The sequence below is a fragment of the Rattus norvegicus genome, chromosome 3, assembly GCF_036323735.1.
Source record: "Rattus norvegicus strain BN/NHsdMcwi chromosome 3, GRCr8, whole genome shotgun sequence".
Lineage (NCBI taxonomy): Eukaryota > Metazoa > Chordata > Mammalia > Rodentia > Muridae > Rattus > Rattus norvegicus.
Window position 1 is genome coordinate 172,755,924 of NC_086021.1, and position 20,288 is coordinate 172,776,211.

A 20,288-nucleotide genomic window follows, 5' to 3' on the forward strand; every position below is an offset into this window, starting at 1 on the left:
GTGTAAAACCTCGGCTTTCCTTCTATGTCTTTCTATATTTTTCTCCTCCCTCCCTCCCCTCCCATTCACCTTTCCTTCCCAAGTGAAGGAGCCAGGGCCAGGCAAATGATACAATGCTGAGCAATAAATACCCTTAGCCCTGGGCCCATGCTTCTTTTGAGACAATCTCTAGCCTGGCTGATAGTGAATTACTTCTAAGCAAGGGAAGGTGACCTTGAGCTTCTGTAGCTAGACGTGTGCTCCATGATATACAGGTTCCTGTGGTGTTGGGGATCAAACTCAGGGCTTCCTGCAGGCTAGGCAAGCACCCTGCCAACTGAGCCGCACCCCGAGCCCCTAGTCTTCACATGCTGGATTCCCAGCTCCTCTGTTCCCCCTCCCCTTATGTCCCCAGCATGCTCCCTCCCACCTTCCTGCCCATCCCCCCACCCCTGTGTGTGTGTGTGTGTGTGTGTGTGTGTGTGTGTGTGTGTGTGTGTGAGAGAGAGAGACAGAGACAGAGACAGAGACCAGAGTCCAAAACTGGTAGTACTGTCTGATGAGGATGTTGACTGATCTTGTTGTTTTGATCTTGTGCAGGATTTGCCAATGTATCCACTGCTGTAGTGCATGACTCTAAAAGCCATGTTATGTTCAGAAGACAGCATCTCATGACACTCCTCCTCCTCCTGTAGCTCCTAACACCCCTTTCCCCTCTCCCTCTGCAGTGTTCTCGAACCTTGGGCATGGGGAGTGTGACACAGATGTCTGTTCAGTGTTCAGTGCTCGTGGTCACTTATTCTCGGCATTCAGACAGTTATGACTTCTTCATTAGCCACTGCCTACTACAAAGGAGCTTCTCTGACTAAGGCTGAGCGCCACGGATGTAGAGATAGAGACATTTAGAAGGCAATTTAACAACATGAACATTTTAGCAAAAACAACAAAAGAAGGTTCTACAAATATGATCTCTCCACCATGGCTTTTTGACCAGTTTTATAATATCAGACACCAACTTCCTCTTGTGTAGCAGGCCTCAAATTGAATCAGAAAGTGGTTGGTTACTTCCGTGACAGTCATGCCACTATTACACTAGGTTGATATTGTAGCATCCAGGGTCTGGGTGTTGGGCAAACTCATTACCATCTTTTCTTTTCTTCTCCAGTAGCTTGAATAGCATCATCTGGTAACAAAAAGCTAGAGAGTCAAAGAATAGCATGCACTCTTAACTGAGCATCTTTAACCCCTTAAATGTCAACTGAGAGATGGCTCAGTGGGTAAAGTGCTTGCCTGGTAAGATTGAAGACCTTAATGCAGTCCTCAGTACCCATGTAAAAGCTGGCCACGTATGTCTGTGATTTCAGCTCGGAGGAAGTGGAGACAGGAGAATCCCTGGCAGGTCTAGCTGAATTGGCATGTTCAATTAACTGTCTTAGACACACACACACACACACACACACACACACACAAAACCTGGCTTCTGAATGTGTGAGCACCTATATGTGCATACGAGGGCGCATACACACACACACACCCATATACACACATTCATACACACGTTTTCTCTAATCTTTGTTTTGATCCAGAGACTGCAGAAGAATTTACATCCCCAATCCCTCTCTGCAAGCCACCAGGATGCCATAAAAGAGAAGGTGGCTTTCCAGACCCGATTTTGTGTTTAGCACTCACCCTTCTGTGAGCCACTTACTGAATTTAAATAATACTTGATATGTCAAAAGTTTGGACTGCCCTGGAGAGTTCAGGAGAGTTCTGTATAATGGAATTTCCTTCTTTTTCTAACTCCTGTAGCACTTTGAACTTTTCTTTTTGTAACATTTCTCACAATGACTAGTCCCTTCCATAATTACATTTGCGCGCTCTCTCTCTCTCTCTCTCTCTCTCTCTCTCTCTCTCTGTGTGTGTGTGTGTGTGTGTGTGTGTTAATCAATTCTTAGCTTGGTGAGGACAAGAGTTCCTCCATGAACCTTTACCCAGCCTTACACATAGTTGGGGAATCAATCTTTGTTCTTGGGACAAATGCCCCCCCCCCCTTTTTTTTTACTGCAGAGCCCTCTTTAGAAACACTGTCTTTGAAGTCACTGTTAGTGGAGGCTAGGAGGCTAGTCATCAAGCTTCTTCAGTTCCTCAAATTTTGTGGTAGGGTAAAACCATAAATGTTTATGAGGTAATTTTTAACCTAAATAAAATACGAGCAGATAGTAAAAAGCAGTCCTTATTACCCACTATCCAGCTTAATGATTACTAGTATTTTAGAATGAGTTATGATTTGAGATGAAGGTGGAGAGAACATTGGGTTGTAGGGTGGCCATTTTGATTATCTGGGTAGAGATACAGGGCATGTAAGATGAGCAGAGCAGACAAAGAGGAGGCTGGTGGCCCACAGAAAGGCCAGCTTGCCTTTAGTGAAGGATTATTGTGCACACTACCTGAGCTGAGATACAGAAGTGCAAAGAGCAACGCCCACTGCATGGGGAGTGTGACTTAGGTGCCACTGCTGCCGGCTCTGTGGTCAGCACTGCCCTGCAGGAGACAGAAAGGCAAGTGTGGCAGTTGAGGCACTAAACTAAGTGACCTTAAGTGCCACCCTTCCCAAACTAGAGTTTCTTTATAAGAGAATGGGGCTAAGAGTATCTAAGCCATCTAACCCATCAGAACATGGCAGGTAGTAATGTAAATGCATTCTGAGTTAACATTAAGGACAGTTTTCCAGAGTATTCTGACCTTGAGGGAATCATACCCTTGGGATGTTTGGGGTGTTAAGTTACTGCCTTGTATGGTTTTCTGTTCTGAGACTTCATAAGCTTCCTCCCAAGCTCTGTTTGTCAGTACAGCAGATAAACTTTATAACACAATTAATTCTGTTTTTCATTTGCAGAAGTGTGTTTTATTATTTAACTATGAGATAGAGTCACTCTATGGATTTTTGGTTGGTCTCAATTTGCTATGTAGACCCAGCTGGTCTTAATGTACGGTAGAGTCTTCCTGGGTACTGCAGTTATGGGCATGCACTACCTTCCATGCCTGGTTAACTGTTTCTTTTACCTTCTTTCCTCCCCACCCCTCTCTTTCTCTTTTGTTTTCTATCTCTCTCTGTCTGTCTGTCTGTCTGTCTATCTATCTATCTATCTATCTATCTATCTAGTATAGAATCTTACTGTGTACCCCTGGTTGGCCTCCAACTCCGAGATCCACCTACCTGCCTCTGCTGCCAAGTACTGAGATGAGAGGTATGTGCCACTGAGCCCTGCTAAAATGTTCATTTCTAAAGCATGAAAACACTTTCACTTTACAGCTTGTCCATATATGCACTGGAGTTCAAATTCTTCTCAACCAAATTGATAAAGGAATAAAAATAATTTTTCCAAGTATTCCTTGGCTAAGGAGCAGTGTTGGGAAATTTTTGTAGCAGAATCTGATTCACTGTCTTTGAAATATAAATAGTATCCTTATTTGTCCACATTTCTCACAGTCATTTGTCAACCCCTAATTAAAGATAACGCCGTAATCCACAGACTACTGTGTTACTTTCCCCAAAGCCAGGATTTCTGTAGGAAAGTCAGTCTTTTTTCTTTTAAACAAAAATTTAGTTAAACCAACTGCCTTCTCAGTGCTACAAAGAATTCTGATTATGCAGAACATCCTTCCAAACAGGAACAGACTTATCTGTCCCAGATAAGCAGCATTTGGTTCTGTGGGAAGAGACGTGGACTACTCTGCTGGTCTAATAAATGTCTGCAGTGTTTGTTTGGACAAGACAGCCCTCACATCCCTGGGTCACAGAAACCCGTGCCCCAAGGCCAGTGTATGAGACCCAAATGCTCAAGAAGTCTTAAAATTTTCTTTTTTCTTGTTTTTTTGGTTTTGTTTTGTTTTGTTTAGGCTTGACTTTTTAAACATTGATTTGTTGTTTTTGATAGCATAAGTTTGGCTTTTTAGCATTTGTCATTCATTCATACCATCTTGTAATTTATGAACTTCAAGGAGATTAAACCCCAACTTTATATTCCTCAAACCCCAACGAACAAAAAGTACAGCCACACTGGCATGTAGTGGTCTTTGTCCGTCCCCCCCCCCCCCCACACACACTTTTGTTTCCTGTGACTTCGGTGTATTTGGTGGATACTTGTTTTCAAGGGAGCTGGGACAGATCATCTCTGGTCATCCTCTAGTGGTGTCTTCCTGAAGGTGAACTTGTATTCAGTCTTCCTTTCCAGGAGGTTGGTTAATGTGCTTTGACGCAGGATCTTTGTACATAGCTCACACTGGTCTTGAACTCACTCTTCTTTTCCCCCTTCCCACATATTGGCATTTCAGGTGTTTAGAGCCTCTTGCCTGTATCCCATGAGTGCTAGGTTTACAGGTTATGGAATGCCGGGAGTTGAACCCAGGGCCTCATGCAGGCTAGGCAAGCACTGTACCAAGTGCCGAGCTATACGTCCTTACACCTGTTTTGTTTTGTTACTGAGACGGAGTCTCAGTCTGTAGGCTGCTGGAACTGAGTTCCAGGAATTTGAGCTGGAATCATTTTTACTGACTCAGTCTCTCAAAGCTGATTACAGGTATGAGCCACCATACCTAGCGTCTTACCCTTATAAGATTTGTATCCATACATACTGTACATATAGACAAATCTTTTCTTTCCATAGCTGGGGTAAACTTTTTAAAGAGTCTGTTTAATGGTATACTCACATGCAGTTGTAAGAAGTGACAGAGAGGGATCATGTGCCCCTTTGTTAGTCTCCTTCAATAAGAACATCTTGAAAAGCGATAGTCCATCTTCATGATCAGGATGCAGCGCAACTGTGGTTTTTACTTCTCTTGCTGCTGTGACAAAAATGCCTGACAGAACAAGGGCAGAGCTGTTCCTTTGGGATAATGGTCCCAGAGAGTTGTAGCCTGTCATGTGGGGAAGTCATGGCAGAGCTCATGGTTACAGGAAGTATACAGAGGGCCTCCTCACATGGAGGGACAAGCCAACAACACAAGATAGAACCTGGGTGGGTCAAAGGCCAGCCCCCCAAATGACCCACCTCTGCCAGCCAGACCCCACCTCTTAAGAGTGCTCAGAACACGAGCTTGGGTCAGATGTAAACAATATCAGCCACTACCACACTTAAATATATCCATATAGTAATCTTTGAAAAGCACAGAAAATTATCATTTCACTCCCAGCTGTAAGGACCTTCTGTGAAGTGTGCCTTGCCTCGTTCTCTGCTGCCTGGGGAGGAACTGGCTGAGGTTGGCTTGCTGCTTCGAAATGAAGCTTTGTTGTATTGTATCAACCCCATCATAGAGATCTGAGGAATATAAAGTTCAGTGGGAAGTATAAATCAAACGGCCTCTATCAAAACGACAGAGACTTGCCCAGCACCTGGAAAGCCAGCCTGGGATCCTCATGATCTCAATCTGGATGACTTTGCTGGGGGCAGAGGTTGTGAGTCTTCAGCTGTCACACAGGACAGCATTAAGTCTTCGGCTGTCACACAGGACAGCATTACCCTTCGGATGCCAGACCCAGAAGGTCTGAGAGATTTTCCTGTGAAGGAAGACTTTGGGACCTGGCCTACCTTGGCAGTCAACCCAACAGTGTCCACAGTTTGGGTGGGCCCTGGTGAGGTCTGGGGCAGTTCTTTGTTTACTGGCCAGCATTGCTACACTTGACGCAAGGCCCAGGTGGAGTTCACTGCTGCCTGTCTTCTTTGGAGATAACCTTAACTGCTGCTACCAGAAGCGGGTATTTCTATCAGGGAAGCCTTTTTCATTAAACATCTTAAATGCTATATTTAGTAGCTCTCTGAGAGGTTTGAGGGATATCATCTAAACCTTCCAAATTCTGAGACCCTTTAATACAGTTCCTCATGTTGTGAAGACCCCAACCATAAAATTATTTTCACTGCTACTTCATAACTGTAATTTTGCTATTGATATGAATCATAATGTAAACATCTGATATGCAGGATATCTGATATGAGACCCTGTGAAGGGGTCATTCGACTCCCAAATGGGTCATGCCCCACTGGTTGAGAACCACTTATCTTAATGATTCTGTATATCCAATTTTACAGTTTTTAGTTACTTGTTTTAGGCTTGACCTTGACAACATATACAGGGGGCTAAATCGTGTCCTGTTAATGAATTCCATTTGTACTTAGCATGGCTATAAACATAGTTCTGAGCACATTGATCACTTATAAGGTTACTGGCTAACTTGCCTGTCTTAATTATCTCTAACAGTTTACAAGTCAGTAGCTTTTGTAAGATTAGGATGTTCAGTTTTATTCCTGTTAAGTTTACACCTTAAAATTTTGAATAGACGATTCTTTAGCATTAAAATGAAACTTTAAACTGTAAATACAGCCCATAAAAAGACGGGGAGCCTTATTTTTCGGACCTTTTTACAGTCTGCTTCCATAGAATACACGGTTTCTTGTATGACTCAGTTTATACCAGTAGATAAAGCTTACCCAGTCAGTAAAGACAGACAGGCTAGACATACCTTCAAGTCAGGTTCTATGAGCCTTAACGGACACGGAAAATTTACAGACCTCAATCATAAACTCTACATGGCTTAGGTGGTCAGACCTTTACAACCTTCAGAGTTTATAAGCCTCAGTCATCAATTGTTTGCTGTTTGTAAGTTCTACTTTTCATAAAAGGGGGATCTGAGTCCTGTGTATAGTAGGATGCGATAGCAGAGCAATGTTTTAAAATAAGAGTTGATCTGTTACATGCAAGCATGTGTAAGAAATTAAGATTAACTATGCATAGATTTTTTAAGCTATCAACCTGTTTTTACAAGTTTTAAGATAACTTTTTGTTACAGATTTTACCAATTTTAAATTTCACCCAATGAACTTACAAATCCTGAGATTAAAACAAAGTTTACACTTTAGCAAGAGTTTAGAGAGTTAAACATAACCCAGAGGAGGGCTTTGAGACAAGAAGCAGTATCTCTTTGGGGAATAGTTTACTTCTTGGTTGTTTTAAAGCACATAGTGTCTTTTTGGGGGAGGGGTGTTCTGTTTCATTTTCTCTGTTACAGAATCGGGTGGCCCACCTGATCCAAGACAGAGATTTTGGAGGAAGCTTTTAAACAAGCTTGCTGTGCTTGGGTTGGAGAGACAGGACTATAACCCAACTCCAGAGCTAGCTTTTTTTTTTTAAATTAGAACAGCATGTAACAATGTTTAATATTACCCATCCCCAGGAGACATTTGAATTCCTGTAAAACTGGAGTTAGGGTCAGAGAGAGCAGCTAGAGTGAGCAGAGCAAAGAGGCTCAGAGAGAAGACAGGAGCAGGAAGCAGAGGGGGCTTCAGAGGCGATTGTGGGATTGTTTGCTTCTGCAACAGCAATAGCTATAGTTGTCTGAAATTTGGAAGTCAAGGGTGCCATTTTTTGGCCATTGAGCTGTACTGGGGCAAAACCTTTTGCAGAAACACAGTGAGGCTTTAATGAAATCCCTGTGTCTGAAGAGGACAAATATTAGAGAAGGCAGGTGAGGAGTCAGTGAATCTAATTCTGGATGAGAGCGCTCATGGATAGAGCAAGCAGGAAGGAAGACAACCTTTAAATGTAGAGCAAAGAGGAGATCAGAAAGGCTTAAGAGAAGAGGTTCACAGATATGAACTGCACCTGAAGGATTCCAGGAGATAGGTTGGGGGGTCAGTGCCTTAGCATCTCTGCTCTAAGCCATAGTGGAGAATCATGTAGCAGACTGTACCGGGCCAACAGGAGACATAGCCTTTCTGTATGGTCAGTGCCCAGCACGTCAGAGCAGGTCCAGGAGCCAGAGACCAAGACGATTCTGAGTAGGCTAGCAGAAACAAGTGGATAGAGAAGGTGTGGGAGAAGTGGCTGAAGAGGCAGGCAGTCTAGGGTTTGGAGTCAATTAGGCGGTAGGTGGCAGAAGCCAGCAGAAACAAATGATCCATACCTTAGGAGAGTCAAATCCTGGGTTTCCACACCAGATGTATATGAGGGGCAAAATAAAGAAACTGCTAACATGACTGGTTCATAGTATAGTTTAGAGAGAGAGAACAGCCAGATGTACCTGGGAGAAAGAGGAATAGACTAGACATAGCCAGGGCTCTCTGAGAGAGGGGAAACCAGCAAGAGGGATAGCAAGAGATAGCAGAGGGTAGGGAGGAGGAACTGATGTTATAAAGAGAACAAAGGGGTGTCTGGGAGGAGGGAAGCCTGGGGAGGGCAAGTGAGGGCTTTGAAATATCCTCTGCTAATTTCATCGGACTGATCCTTCAAGTAAGGAATCCAGACTGAATGATGGTTTTACTGGAAAGGGAAAGAGGGCAGCATGTGTTGGGCTTTGGGTATGTTTATGAGGCACCGTGTGGCACCATGTGGCACTGCGATCAGTCATGCCCTGATGATCCTATAGCTTTTGTAGCTTGGAATTGATTGGGTCCACTGTCTCCTTTGTCTTGGCACAGAAGTTGCTACCAGATGAAGCATTCTGTTTGAAGTGAACCCTTCATATGCCTGTAATCCTAGCACTTGGGAGGCTATGGCAGGAGTACCATGCATTGCCTGAGCAGTTATAAATGCTATTCATATAAGCCTGGGAAAATGAATTTCCTATTGAGGAACCCATATTAAGATGGGAGGCAAGACCTATCTACACGAAATTGTCCACAAAATTGTCATCCAGAATGCAGCCTGTGACACATGCCTCTCCCAGTAATAATAAATGAAAACAGACAAAAAGAAGAGGGCGTGGCAGTAGGACTGCTTGAGTGGGAGATCCAGGCTGTGTGGGCTTCATGTCTCACAGCTGAGGGTATAGCACAGTGTAGAGTTCTTGTCTAGCTCTAGGGGATCCTGGGTTCCATCCACAGCAGGAGGGAGCAAGTGCAGTAGCCTACGTCGGACTGGTTGTAAAGAGTTAAAGCTGTGAGGATACAGAGCGGTGGGAACACTCAGGGGCTTTTGTCGCTTCAGTGGAGACATTTGCTTGTTCCTGGGGCTCCTCCAAGGAGAGTCAGGCCTGGCTGACTCTTATTAACTGTTCTCTTTTTAGAGTCAGTGACCAAGTCTGTTTTGGAAGCACTTATATAATGTATACCACCTGTTATCTGTGTATTTTTAGCAGTGGGGTTTGGGTAATCCTAATCCTGTCTGGAAAAGAGCAACTGTTTACCAGAAGTGCTTTCTCTTCGCTTTGACTCAGGCTGAGTCACCCTCATTTTCCTTCCCACTGCCTCATAAGGATATCTTGCCTAGGAGGGGATTTTTTTTTTTTTTTAGGGAATTCAGAATTAGTTGTGTTTTTTTTTTTTTTTTTTTTTTTTTTTTTAAAAAAAACTCTACAAGGTCGAAAGCTATCACCGATTTCATCCCAATGCAGTCTAAAGTTTATACCACCCTGGTATAGTCAGTGTGATCATGTAGCCAAACATATTACGTAGAATTTTGCCTAGACAAGTGGGCTGAGTGATTGGACAAGTGTATGGGTGAAGCCTCTCTCTTATAACTGCCACCGCCGTAATTTCTGTTGGACTTGGAATTTTCTTCCTCTGAGATAGGAGCCAGGGCTTTGATGTCCTCGTGCTGGGCTTAAGACTGCAGAGCAGAATTCTGACAGTGTTTCTGAGGAACAAAATGGGGAGGGCTTACAGAGCAGAATGGCCAGTATCCTTATGTCTTCTTCATTTACCATTCATTAAATGTGTTCTGCTGATCATCTGAGATGCACTAAACCCCAGGGCCACCTGCTGTCATGCCTGACAATTGAGTAGACCTGTCTCCTCCTCTATCACCCATCCTTTGAGCTAATTACTGTTACCCTGTTGTGAACGTAGGGCCCAGTGACTTGTTGCGTGCTAGGACTGTATTCTACCATTGAGCTACAACCCCAGTCCACATGCTTTATAGATGTAAAGGGGAGCAGTGTCATTTTGGCCTGCATGTGGGCTTTCGTATGTGGCGGAGGTGAGGGAATAAGGCTTCCTGGAGGAGAAGGCACAGAAGCTGAGAAATGGTAAAGGCCAGGGGTAAGATAGCTGAGGAAGGTTCAAGATTTTAAAAAGCCATAACTGGCAGCCTTGAAGTGGGGGAGGGGAAGAGCTTGCTTTGGGTGAAACTGAAAGGAGTTGAGGTGACAGTGAGTGTTACACTGAACACAGATATATACACAGATGCTAGCAAGGTCAGGTCACAAAGAAAACCGTGGCCAGTAAGCAAGTGGGGGAATTTCATTAACCCGAATAAAGCTTGCTCATGACAGAAAACTCATGGCAAATACACGAGCACCCAGGGAACCAGCAGCCCACACATAACCTTATGGAAGGCCATTGGGAAGGAGCTCTACCTTACTACTGAGTGATAGCTGGAACTGGGGACATGGCCATGGGAAACAGGGCTGAGCAGAGGGGCCTGTCCTGCCACATAGGCACGGATACTTGCTTAGGAACACACTAGGCTCTTGGCTCTTGGTCAGCGTTTTGACGACAAACCCCTCAATGCTTTGTAGGAGCCCAAGTGTCAGACAGAGCAGCACCACAGACTAGTTCCTCAAGTGTCCCTGAAAAGCCTCCACAGAGCCTGCATTTTGAAGAAAGACTCATAAAGCTGTTGAGATATTCAGTGGCCAAAAGCACTTCCTGTACTTGGCTGAACTGAGTTCAATCCCAGTGTCCACAGTAGAAGGCTGGAACCAACCCCCTCAAGTTACCAAAGGAGTGGACAGGGAGAGACCAAGTACAGAGATGGGATTCCCTCTCCACTCCATTGACAAAGCAGAGAAGAATCACTGTGGGTTTGATTGTTTCTGTTGTCTGAGACTTCCTTCTTTCCCTTTCCAAGTATACAAACATATTGTTAGGTTTTAGAGCTGTACATTTACTGAAACTTGGCATCATTTTACTGTTCTGTTTTAAGATGAGGGTTTTTGATGTGGAACCAGAAATCATTAACATATTACTCTGCTATTTTTGTAAATGTTTTCCACTCTTTGACCCAATTCCACTGGGCTTGAACCCAAGGCCTTACAGACAAGGGCTCTGTACCACTGAGCTACACCCAGCTCTAGTCAGTCTGTCCGCTTTGTCCTTGTCTTCTTGATCCTCCTCCTCCTCTTCCTCCTCTTCCTCCTCCTCATTCTCCTCCTCCTCCTCTTCCCCCTCCTTCCTTCCTTCCTTTCTTTTTTTTTTTTTTTTTTTGGTTCTTTTTTTCGGGGCTGGGGACCGAACCCAGGGCCTTGCGCTTCCTAGGTAAGCACTCTACCACTGAGCTAAATCCCCAGCCCCCCTTCCTTCCTTTCTTATCCCTCTCCACCTTCCAATAGCTAGGATTATGAGTGTGCATCACCATGTCTGGCTTAGGAAGTATTTCAATTTCTGTTAAAAATGAATGAACAAACTTTTAAAGGCATTGAGAGATACAGGACCGTTCAACTTTCTTTTTTTTTTTCTTAAAAATAAAGAAAGAAAGAAAGAAAGAAAAGGAAGGAAGGAAGGAAGGAAGGAAGGAAAAAGCAAAACCAACACCACCAACAAAAACTTATAGGAACAGTATTTTAAAAACACTAGGAAGGTTGGGGATTTAACAGTGGTAGAGCGCTTGCCTAGCAGGCGAAAGGCCCTGGGTTCAGTCCTCAGCTCCAGAAAAAAAATAAATAAAAAAATAAAAACACTAGGAAATAACGGAATTCTAAGAAGTTCTTGTCTCTCCAGAGCCTGACAGACTCAGGCTTTTATGTTGGTGTAGAACTAGTTGTGTATGTATGCATTGACCTTGAATCTAGGCGTGTAAACCCTCTCACCTTGGCTCAGCACTCCTCAGGCTGTCTCCTGACTCAGGAGCACGGTCCCCTCTCATGCTCTGTACTGTTTCTACCTTGCCTTTCTAGACCTCCTCTCCTCTCCTCTCCTCTCCTCTCCTCTCCTCTCCTCTCCTCTCCTCTCCTCTCCTCTCCTCTCCCCTCTCCTCTCCTCTCCTCTCCCCTTCTCCCCTCTCCCCTCTCCTCTCCTCTCCTTCTCCCCTCTCCTCTCCCCTCTCTCCTCTCCCCTCTCCCCTCTCCCCTCTCCCCCTTCCCTTCTCTTCTCTCTCTCTTTTTTTTTTTTTTTTTTTTGGTCTTTTTTTCGGAGCTGGGGACCGAACCCAGGGCCTTGTGCTTCCTAGGCAAGCGCTCTACCACTGAGCTAAATCCCCAGCCCCCCCCTTCTCTTCTCTTTTTTTCTTTCCTTTACTTTCCTTTCCTTTCCTTTCCGTTCCTTTCCTTTCCTTTCCTTTCCTTTTCTTTTCTTTTCTTTTCTGGGACCTACCCTGCCTTTCCCTTTCTTTCTCCTCCTTGGTGTCTGGGTCCTTCCTTCCAGGACAGCCTGAGTCAGGGCTGGAGTCAAGGACCCTCCACCTCCTCTTCACTGTCTGCCTTGTGATTCCTCTCTGTTTTGTTTTGAGACAAAGCCTCATTGTGTAGCCCAGGCTGGCCTCAAATCTGAGATCCTCCTGCCTCAGACTCCCAGGAGGCTTTCTTGTTTTATGCAGTATTAGGCACAGGCTGGGCAGAGCAAACTGAGGCAGAGGAATGTAGAGTCTAGGAGCACTGTCCAGAAATGGTTTAGAGGATACTGCAGCATGTGTCTCTCCTTAGCTTGTAGTAGCCAGATGTGTTTCCATTTTATTGTATCACAAATAACTCTAATAATATAAATCTTTTATTTATGTCAGAGTGTGCACATGCTTGTATATACTGCCCAAAGGAACATAAAAACGACTTTATATATGTATGGCTTTAATTCCAGCACTTAGGAAGCAGAGGCAGGTGAATCTCTATGAGTTTTTTTGTTTTTTCTTTTTTTTTGGAGCTGGGGACTGAACCCAGGGCCTTGCGCTTGCTAGGCAAGCGCTCTACCACCTAGCCAAATCCCAACCCCAAGTCTATGAGTTTAAGGCCAGCCTGGTCTACAAAGTGTTCCAGGCCAACCAGGGCCATACAGTGAGCACATGTGTAGTGGCTGGAGTAAGAATGGCCCCACAGGCTCATGTATTTGAATGCTTAGTCACTAGAGAGGCACTACCTGAAAGATGAGAAGAATTAGGAAGTGCAGCCTTGTTGGAGAACATATGCCACTTGGGCCCATTCCAGGCCGTCTGTTTCTCTTTCTCTCTGTCTGCCCTGTACAACCATCTCCCATGGATCAGGATGTAGAGTTCTCAGCTCCTTCTCCAGCACCATGTCTGGCTGCATGCACTATGCTGCCATGATGGTAATGGACTAAACTTCTGAACCTGTAAGCCGGCCCCAATTAAATGTCTCTTTATAAGTTGCCTTAGTCATGGTGTCTCTTCACAGCAATAGAACAGTGACTAATTACACCATGTCTCAAAAATATAAATAAAAAATAACCCTATGTGTATTTAAATTTTATTTATATCTGTGTGCATGTTTCTTATGTGATGTGTATAGGGCACATGTGTGCCACAGAGTAGAAATCAGAGGGCAACTTGCAAGAGTCAGTTCTTTTCTTTTGGCATCTGGGTCCCAGGGGTCAAACTTGGTTTTCATTCTTTGTGGCAAGCACTTTTATCTGCTATACCATCTCACCAACCAGTTTAGTTTTGCTTTGAGATGTCATCTTACTCTGTAGCCCAGGAACTCACTATATAGTCCAAGTTGGCATGGAACTCTGTGATCTGCCTTCTTCCATGTCCTAAGTGCTGGGTTTATAGGTGTATTTTACTCTAACCAGCTGGTACCACATGTGTGTATTTACGTGTAAGTGTAGGCACAGTGACACAGTGTTTGGAGGTTGGAGGACTGCTGCTCCAGTTAGGACAAGTGTCTGTCTTCACCTTCTGCCCTGTTTGAGACTGGAGTCTCATGTTCATTGCCTCATAAACAAGGCTAGCTGGTCCAGGAGTTCCCTGATCTCACTGTAGGCACACTGGGAGTATAGATGCACATGACCAACCCAGCTTTGCAAACATAGGAAGTGGAAACAGGAAGATCATTGACTGAAGGCCAGGGCTGGCCACAGAGTGAGTTGGAGGCTACCTTGGGCTCTGGTGAGTCAGTCTGGGCTATAGGACAAGACTGCCACAACAGGCCAAGAAAAAAGTATATCTTTATTGTTGCTGTTTGTTGGTTTTGAGATAAGACCTCATTTTTTAAAACTTATTATTTATTTTTATTTTATGTGCATTGGTATTCTACATGCATGTCTGTCTATATGAGAGTGTCAGGTCTTAGAGTTACAGACAGTTGTAGGCTGCCTTGTGGGTGCTGGGATTTGAACTCAGGACCTCTGGAAGAGCAGGCAGTGCTCTTAACCACTGAGCCACCTCTCCAGCCCAAGGCCTCATTCTTTAGCCCAGGCTAGCTTCAGACCAATGGCAGTATGCCTGCTTCAACCTCACGTGTGTTGTAGTTACAGTCATGAATTATCAGACCTGGCTTTTTCCATTTGACTTCTATTTTCCCATGTCTTCACAACACCAGGAATTATTATTAAAAAGAAATCTTTGATAATGCACATTCAAAGCAGAACACCCACTCTAGTCAACATAAGGCTGAATTTTCAACCTCTAGAAATTTACATTTATAGTTCATCCATTATAATGTACCGAAATGATAACTCTTACCTTCTCTCTTTTTGACAGCCCCACAAAAAATAAAAGAAATACAGAGAAATAAACATCAGATAGAATGAGACTTGACAGGTTTGGGCTTCATGCTTCTAACCCCAACACTCAAACCTCCAGGTAGAAGGTTTAAAGTTCAGGGTCTGGAATACAGACTGATAATGGTCAGCTGATCAACTTGAAACCCGTCTCCAAATAAAATAAATAATGCATACTTTAAAGATTTATTTATGAAGTAAATATATTCTTCAGGGGTTGTAAGCCCTTTGATGTGGGTGCTGGGAACCGAACCCAAGTTCTTTGCAAGAATAACAAGTGTTATAAACCACTGAGCCATTTTTCTAGCCCTAAAATAATATTTTATATATTTTTAAAGTATTAGAACTATAACTCAGCAGCAGAGATCTTGTCTCATATGCATAAGGGCCAGGATTTAGTCTCAATACCACAGAAACAAACAACCTGAGAACAGACATAAGGGGAAATAATAAAAATTCCATCCACTTGGGTACTACAAAACCCCATGCTTTTTAAGTCAACTTTTCAATTTTTCTTTAAAAAATTCTTTTCGTCACCTCAGAATCTAAAATATACACAAAAAGGACAGGATCTCACTTTGTAGGACAGACTGGCATCAACCGTAGAGTAGTTCTCTCCTCCAACAGTGTGGGTCCCTCTTCCAGCTTCTGCCTCCCAAGTGATTAAAGGATTAAAGGCATGTGTCACCACTGCCAGCCTAATTTTAAAAAGTGTGTGTGTGTGTGTGTGTGTGTGTGTGTGTGTGTGTGTATCTGCATGTGTGTATGTGTACATGTGAATAGGTGCTGGTGGAATTCAGAAGCGAGCGGTTCCCTGGAGCTGGATTCTGGGAGTTGAACTCCAGTCCTCTGCAAGAACAGCAAGCAGCTCGGAGCACTGAGTTTTGTCTCCGGCCCCACGTGTAACTCTTAAAAGGGTTCTCTTGAGCTGGGGAGGTGGCTCAGTAGGTAAAAGTGCAAACTCTGGAATCCACATGGTAGAAAGAGAAAACTAACTCAAAAGTTGTCCTCTGGCTTCCACATATATACACATGTGTTATCTTTGGCTTCCACACATATATATGTCTGCACACACACACACATACACCCACACAGTAGGTGATATATTATTAAAACTTCAAAAGATAGGGGCTGGAGAGATGGCTCGGTGCCTAAGTTAACTGGAGCTGGTCAGTGGTAGTGTGCACCTTTAATCCTAGCACTCAGGAGGCAGGGGCAGGTGAATCTCTGAGTTTGAGGCTTGTCTGATTTACAGAATGAATTCTAGGACAGTCAGGGCTGCACAGAGAAATCTCAAAAAGTCTCAAAAGAAAGAAAGGAAGAAAGAAAGAAAGAAAGAAGGAAGGAAGGAAGGAAGGAAAGAAAGAAAGAAAGAAAGAAAGAAAGAAAGAAAGAAAGAAAGAAAGAAAGAAAGAAAAGAAAAGAAAAGAAAGAAAGAAAAGAAAAGGTACTGATTGCTCTTCCAGGGAACCCAGGTTTCCCACCCGTAACATGAGCCTAACAACTGTCTGAAACTCTAGTTCCAGGGGATCAGACACCCACTTCTGGCAGCCTCAAGAGTCAGACACACATGATGGCAAAACATCAATACATATAAAATAAAAAATAAATCTCAAAAAAATTTTCCTTTTAGACAGCTAATTTGATTTCTTTGGCTTAAAAGACAGGTAGAGAGCGAGAAAGAGAGAGAGAGAAAGAGAGAGAGAGAGAGAGAGAGAGAGAAAGAGAGAGAGAAAGAGAGAGTGAGTGTGTGTGTGTATGTGTGTGTGTGTGTGTATGTGTGTGTGTGTGTATGTGTGTGTGTGTGTGTGTGTGTGTCTACCGTTCCTGGTACCCAGGAAAGCCAGAAAGTGTCAGATTCCCAGGAATTGGGGCTCTGAACAGTTGTGAGCCACTATGAGGGTGCTAAGACCCGAACCTGGGTCCTCAACAAGAGCAGCAAGTCCTCTTAACTTGAGCCATCTCTCCAGCCCCAAATTCTTTTTTCCTGAAGTACCACTTACAGAGTATCTGAGTCTGAGTATGTTAGAACACACCTTTGATCCTAGCACTAGGGGGCAGAAGCAGAGGGATCACTGTGTTCATGGCCGGCCTAGATCGACCCCAACACCAGGATTTCAATCACTTGTACCCTGGCTTCTCCTCTTAAGGGTAATGCTGGGGTCTGAACTCAGGCCCCTTTGCTTGTGCAACAAGCACTTTGTGGACTGATTCTGCTTGTGAGCCCCAAGAAACCTATTCTTATTCTTGTTTGGAGATATTCTTAGAGTTCACCAGTCTACCAGGAGAGCAGGCTGGGTGTTTAACCATGGCAGCATTGTAGGCTTCTTGGGTTGTAGGCCTGCCTCAGTCCTGCCACAGGGCATGGATGTTGGGGAGGCTGAACACAGGGAGTTTGACCACACTTACCCCATGCTGCCTGTGTGGCAGGTACTGGGCTGTAGGGAAGCACCAAGGCACTGCTCCTGGGGTGGGGAAGCACAGTCTGAGATGTGGGAAAGCCAGGGCTGTCTCAGGGGTCCCTGGGCTTCCTACAAGGCCAGGGTTGTAGGGTAGGGCTCAGACTCTTGGACATCTAGGCTGCCACTGGGCAAAGAGCAGAGAACAGAGTTGGGGACTGCTGGCTGGGGACAGCATCTAGCCTGGGGCTGGGGGCAGGGGGAGCTCTGGCTTGTCCCATGGGGATGATTGTCCTTAGCTTGACAGAGACAGGCTTGGGTGGCAGTTGTGGCTGGGAGCTCAAAGAGGCCTTCTACAGGAGATTAGTCTGTGGCTTTGTAGGTGAAGGCCTTCACGGCTCCCCATGGTGGTTCCTGATGAAAAGGGACAGCCCAGGGTTCTAAACAGTTTATTACCATGGCATAAAATGGATGTGTAAAACTATACCCTACTTCACAGGGTGTGCCTGAGATTAAATAGCTTTTGCAGGGAAGAATGTCTGGGAAGGGAAGCTTATTGACCAAGCCCTCTGGTACCTCTAGGTACCTCATTAGAATGGAGAACTGTCTTGAGCCTGCGTGACCACAGGACATATTTCTTCTATGTGAGAAACATGGCATGTGTTTCAAGTCAGGAATCTGGCAGGGAGCTGGGAGTCACCTAAGCCTCAGGTGTGTGCCCACCGAGTCTCCAGTCTTGACCTGCTCTACCTTACCAAACTTCCTGGCATGGTTTTACATTCCACACACTATAGTCTCTGGACTGCTTATTGCTTTCTTTTCTGTTCTGTGTTCCTGTCAGTCATTTCCACCTGTTGTTTTGTAGCTAGTAAGTCCTGGAGCCAAAGAGGAAATTGAGGGAGGAGGTCACTCGATGAGGTACTCTAACATCTTGGCATATTGTTTGCTGTTGTCTGTTTGCTCTGCTGTTTCCCTCGGTCCATTGTTAACCCTGTAAGGGGCCACACTGCATAGATCTGATGTCTTTGGGATCTGGTATACCTGACCCTAGCACATACTTATAAATGAATGAATGGAGATTGGTAGTATTGTGGTGCCTTTTGTATACACTAGAAGTGGCTTTACACCCATTACAACAAGCAATGTCCATTGAAACTGTTGTAGTTTTCCTAAGAATCTGAGAGTTCCTGGATATGATCTCTGACAAACCTGAAGATAATTGTCAGATTCCATTGAACCCTTGAAAGAAAAATTGTTTGAAAACAAACATTTCCTCTAGATTCCCAAAGGGATACATACTATAGAATATATGGGTAGGGAATCTCTGCAAAGTAGGAACGTGTTTCACTGATATGGAGGAGTCTCATTAGTGTATTTTGCACACTCAAGCATAGTAGTTGTCTTAGTGTCGTAGGATTGAATAACTGACATGAATAACTAGCCATAAGGGATGAAGGCTTCAGCATTTCAGGAGCTCAGTCCATGCTCACTTGACCCTTTGCACTTGGGCAGAAGTAGGAGTATGTGGCAGAAGTTAGCTATTCTCAGCACACAGGAAACAGAGGGGAGTACAGGAAATGGCCAGGGCAAGATACAGCCTCAAAGTCATGCTCCCATTGACCTACTTCCAACTAGCCCCACCCCTACCTTTCACCAACTCCCAGTAAAGCTATCATGAGAATCCATCAAAGGATTAAACCATTATGAGGTCAGAGTCCTCAAGATCTAATTATCTCTGAAAATGCAAGTGAATGCACACAGACATACACATACACAATTCAAGAGAGTGTGCACAGTGAGTGAACTTCGATCATTACCCAGCCAAGTCTTAATCCAGTCAAATTAAAGAGCAGAATTGACCATCATGTGTTTATCCCTTGAACCCTCTTTTTAGATAATTAGTCAAGGGCGGGGATGAAACCAGGTGGTAGAGTACTTGCCTGACATGCGCAAAGATCTGGATTTGATTCCTAACACAGAAAAAGTGGGCTATGGCAGGCCATGCCTGCAATCCTAACGTTAGAAGTATGAGGCAATCTTCAGGTACCGTAGCAAATTTAAGGCCAGCGTGGACTATATGAGACCCTATCTTGAAACTAAACAAATACCTCAAAAAAATGTCTTATGATCCAGGTACCCCAGCCCTATGAGATCTATACTCCTGGTTTCATGCCTCGCAGAAGCCAAAAGTTTCCCCAGGTTTCTATAGATTTCCTGGATCTGTGGCATATGCTTCTTTAGGGCACCTCAGTCCCTTCTCTTCTGTTTCTTTTTCCCACCCTTTCTTCTTCCCCATCCCCTTCTTTCTCTAATTTTCTTGTCAGTTTTGGGGGTGAAGCTGCAGGGTAAGGAAGCACTCCAAATGAACCCCAACCCCTTCTCTGATTCTTAGTTTGTCAGCTCTGAGTTGAAACTATCCCCTAATTTTCATCAAGAACAGAGAAGCACTCATTATAAGCATTGAAAGGATTGTTGGCTGGTAATTTTTGAGGACCCTAACTTTCTGCCCTCCTTAAGGCTCCTTGTTCACGTTCTTGTTTATAACCCACAGATTGACTCTGGAACCCTAGGTTTTCCTCCTGGGTCCAACTTTGAAACCTGCAGCTTTTATTTCTGTCACATTTTGCAGAGCTGAATTCAATTGTGCTTAGCCATGAGATCCAGGTATTTGACAGAAGCCTGTTTAGCAGGCAGATATGATTATAAAGAGCTTCTTGTATTTATGTTGTAATACCATCCTGGACTTTATGAGACCGCCCTAATAAATCTCCTGGGTGGTTGTGTTTTTAAGGTAATGCTCTTTGTTACTTTGAGTGTCAGCCCTCACAGTGGATAGGAGCTGTAAATACTTCCAAGACCACCTTGTTTTTACCTAGAACAAAAGAATTTTTTAACGTGTGTGTTCGTGTGTGTGTGTGTGTGTGTGTGTGTGTGTGTGTGTAACAGAGAACAGCAGCCTGAGGGAGTAGATTCTCTCCTCCCACCAAGGGAGTCTAGGGAATTGAGTTTCAGTATTTAGCCTGGTGGAGGCCCTCACCACTCACTGACCAGTTGGTCTCTTGAGTTCAGAAGGAACTGTGTGGTGTGGGTTTGTGGGTTTTCTTTGTTTTTATCATCATCATCATCATCATCATCATCTTCTTCTTCTTCTTCTTCTTCTTCTTCTTCTTCTTCATCTCCTCCTCCCCCTCCCCCCTCCCCCTCCCCCTCCCCCTCCTCCCCCTCCCCCTCCCCCTCCCCCTCCCCCTCC

The 20,288-nt window shown here is 44.3% G+C and overlaps 1 protein-coding gene across 6 annotated transcripts in view; it reads left to right on the forward strand.

Annotated features, from left to right (window-relative positions):
• Nucleotides 1–20,288, forward strand: part of Pkig (cAMP-dependent protein kinase inhibitor gamma) — a 67,644-nt gene that overhangs the window by 6,053 nt on the left and 41,303 nt on the right. The window lies entirely within an intron of this gene.